We start from the raw sequence: 4,371 nt of genomic DNA on the forward strand, positions 1-4,371 counted from the left end.
GTTCGATCGCGTTGGTGAACGTGGATTATTTAACTAAGAGATCCATACGGTCGATCGATCGGCCGAGTCGCACGATTTACTTTAGATGTCGTCGCACTTTATCTGCGGAAAAAACTAGATAACGTCGTTAATATCGATAACATATTTAAATGTCTATCGTGAGATTATTACTTAATTAAACGAGGTGTACAATAATCTTGAATAGTTTAGGCTAAAAACGATTATCGTTCATTCTGCATGATGAAACAAAAATTTCCACGCACCCAAGATTATGATGCACGAATCAGATGTTTCGTCGAAGATAAAAAACGTGAAAAAAAAAAGGAGAAAAAATACAAAAAAATAAATAAGATACGAGAAATAATATGAAAATAACAATGCTAGTAGCTTAGCTCGAATGCAAATCCACGCGATAAACGTGGCTCGATAAAAACAATTATTATCAGATAGTTATTTTTCTTTTCAAACGGCCAACCGAAAGGTGCGTAAATAAAAAATTCTGTCGTATTTACCCGGCTCGAAATATCAAGAATTGTCAAGTTTTATTAACGATGAGCAAAAGAAAACTTAGATAACAAAATAAACAAAAAAACAAGTTAAAAAAAAGAAAAAAAAATTATGACCGAGTAGTACTTATAAATTCATTGATACTTATAAATTGGATTGATACTGGCGTAATTGAACACCAAAATAGCGGACTGTGATACATGTAGCAAAAATGGCCAGTACTTAAACGCAAACAATCAGATTATCATAAATTTTGCTCAAAAGTTTCTTTGCCTGAAACGACAGAGAAAAAACGAGCTTGGGTAGCGCAGAATCTATCGTTCTCTGGCCAACAGAATTAATCACACAAATCCTAAACACACGCATATACAACTTAGAATATTTAAGAGCAAAAATTAGATGTTAAAAAAGTTTCTAGAATCAGTACGTTCCACGCTATTGTTGTCTAATATCGTACATACAAGCGGGTTGAGCATTCATTGTAAAAGATTGTTTTGAAATTTAAGAGGATGTATTGAGGTGTGTAGATGAACGATACGACATTGTGGTTTTGCAGCAGTGGTGTTGTGTTGTTCGATAGCTTTATATATTTAAATAGCGTCGTATAATCGTATACATTGCGCTATTTAGATTTGATGTGATTCGATACTTTTATATGTCCAATGTCAGAATCCTATTATTGTAATTTTATTGAATTATTGGAATATGTAAATCTGTCGAATTGCATAATGATATTAGTGCAACATTATAAAGATATTGAATCGTATATTGTCACCGCTGAAAAATCGTAAAACGTATTATACATTTACATCAAGTATTACAAATATTGTCTGCAGATTTGCCTGCACATAGATTTTTAAATACCTGCAGAAAAATATAGCACGAAATTATAGTATACGATATATGATGTAACAATTTATGTAATACTAGTGGAAGAGATATATATAGATTCAATCATACAGTCAAGTCATACAGTCAAGTCATACAGTCATATCTCTTTTTGTTTTGGCTTTCAAAATATATAAATTATGAATTTGATGAATTTTACTGATCTCATAATATCTTTTCCACCAGCGATAATTATTTGTAAATAATTTATGCAAACTATTTGCAGACAATGTTTGTAAACTATGCCTTTAGATGAAAAATGGCTCGCGCACACGTAATAGGATACATAAAAGGTGCTTCCGCTTGAAACAAGACCAAAAAAAGCACACACAAGAAAAATATAAAAGAATAAGAGATAAAACGAAGATTGTTTCACGAGCCAACAGGAGAGCAACGATATGGTGTCGCGTCTCGACGTGAACCTATAGCACTATAGATTGTTATTCGAATTATGTCAATTGTTGAACGATTACGGAGATTTGTGAATGTTCTCCATATCCTATATATTGATAAACATGGAGTTAATGTTGTATCTTAAAGCTTCTTTCACTTTTAGTCAATGAATAAGCTTTTAATTTCTTGAATTGATGATGATTTTATAGCAACCCCTTGCTATAATATATATATATCTTTCTACTTTCTTATATATATCTTTTCTACTTCAAAAGATATTAATATACTCTTATAGAGAAAAATTAAAAAAAAGATTTTCTTTCCTATATTACAAGATAAATGTTTTAAATCTATAATTTATTTTTCTAAATGCCCATATATATATTTCAACAATTATTCATATAAAATTATTCATGCCAAATATAATAAATTCTTTTCAACCGTAAAGATCTAAAAACATGATATGAAAAAAAGCTGTACATTATGTCACATTATATGGCAAGGGGTTGCCATCGAACAGGGGTAAAAAGAGGTGGAGGCAATAGATAGAATGACTTCGTCATTGATGGAGAAGAGGGTACGTGTTCGATTGTCGTTTCGACGACGAATCGTATGTGTGCATTGTACATAAATAGTAGTTATTTAAAAAAAAAAGATGTTACGAAAGGAATAGAAAGTAAAATCGGATTGGTGAAGAGAGAGAAAGAAAAAGAGAGTGAATGAGAGAATGAGTGTACGAATGAGAGAAGAAAGTTCATCGAGTCGATGATAATCCTAATTCAAGCAGAAACAATATTCTTCGTTGTCGAGATTCGTTCAGTTTAAATTATAAGTTATTCTTGTAAATATAGTTCGGTAACGTTTTTCAGCACAAATCGTGTTGCTTATACAATTTTAGGACTTCTATATCCGGTGACAATAGTATAATCTGTTTAAAATTAATTATCCATTGAATATAATTGAGTACTACTTTTTTCTTTTTTATAATCTTTAGCTTCTATTTGATTCTCTGATAGATTGAAAAAATCTTTTGTAAGTGGGTCCAACTCGGTGCTGTTCTAGTTAATTTTTTTTTCCATTTTCACTTTATCATCGGAAATATGTAAATATACCACGTTTCTCAAATATAAGAGATAATTCTTTTCGTTAATCTCGAGAGATCGATTGATTCTGAACAGACTATACAGCGCCACTTAAAGATGGAAATGACGTAAATGATACTCGTCATATAGGAGAATCCTAAGCCCGATATCGTTCTCGTTTGGCATGATTGAGTTGATCTTTCGAATCATCTTCTGTCCGTCCGGTAAATCAAAAACAACAAAAGCGAAAGAAACGAACATCGACATACCGAAGAGAAAATAATGGATAGAACCAGAGAAAACGAAATAAAATAAATAAATAAACAAAATAATTGTCGAGATAGCACAAGCGCGATCACGAGGTACATATCACGGAATTTGTATAGAAGAAAAATGTGTGATAGAAAAAACGAACATTGGTTGATCGATGTACTTAAATGTGTATTAATAGGAACGCAGCTTGTTTCTTCGTTTCAATTTTCTTTTTTCTCTCTTTCTATTTAGAAACAAACGTAAAAAATCGATGTCATGGACATCATAAATTTTCGTTTTCGTCATTGAAATAATTTGATTTTTTAGGTTAATTCGGAGAATTGTATATACTACGATGATTATATATAGTATATATATATATATAATATTGCCTTAAGTACTTATTATTTTCTTCTTTTATTTTTTTTTTTATTTTTTACATTTTTTTTCTTTCGTATCGTACTTACATATAACTTACACATGTAAGTTAATTATTCGTTTAAATTTATTTGGCTAAGATCAAAAGAATCTAAATTAAAATAGAAATCATCTTGACTGGTTTCTGTTTCTAACCTTAAACATTTGTTGCAAAACTGATATATTTATTCTCTTGGTAGTTTATCGAATAATGTTTATTTAGGAAAATTTATTACAAAAAATGGAAAGAACAGGCATCAGTTGAGATATGTTCCAGTATCTTGACTCACTGAAAGAGATTATAGTGCATTTAAGATTGTTTAATTTGTTACGTGAATACACAAAGACACTGGAATAAGGGAAAAGGGATAAAAATATAAATGGAAATAATATACGAATAATATACGAGCAGATGCACCGCGTGCCAAATTTGAGAAAAGTGCAACCGCATTATCTGCGAATTACTTCGACATCGTGCACGCTTCCGTGGTTGTGTTGTACATAGTATCGCTGATCGATTCCTGAATCAATGTACGACTGCGTGTATATTTCGTGAAAGTATCCTTGTTCGTTTTACAATGTATCTGCCTCTGTAAAGATACGATTTATTATAATATCTGTTGTGATTACCAAATTGGCTTCTATTATTGACTTCTATTTTTACCTATTACACACATATAAATTGGATGACATAAATGTAAAAAATATTTATCTTTTTTTTATCTTTTTAAAAGAATCAAAAAAATTAATTTTATTAAAAAAAAATCAATTCTATATAGTTCTATCAATTTTATTTAAATCTATTCTGTAATTAAATAATGAACAAAATACG

The 4,371-nt window shown here is 30.2% G+C and overlaps 1 long non-coding RNA gene across 1 annotated transcript in view; it reads right to left on the bottom strand.

Annotated features, from left to right (window-relative positions):
* Positions 1 to 2,401: 2,401 nt before the first annotated feature.
* The window catches only part of LOC102675227, a 3,265-nt gene continuing 1,295 nt past the window's right edge, over positions 2,402 to 4,371 (bottom strand). The window contains exon 2 of the long non-coding RNA XR_421498.2: positions 2,402 to 4,129. This is a non-coding gene — a long non-coding RNA (uncharacterized LOC102675227). The remainder of the gene's footprint in view (positions 4,130 to 4,371) is intronic.

This window comes from Apis dorsata, unplaced genomic scaffold (assembly GCF_000469605.1).
Source record: "Apis dorsata unplaced genomic scaffold, Apis dorsata 1.3 scaffold_168, whole genome shotgun sequence".
Lineage (NCBI taxonomy): Eukaryota > Metazoa > Arthropoda > Insecta > Hymenoptera > Apidae > Apis > Apis dorsata.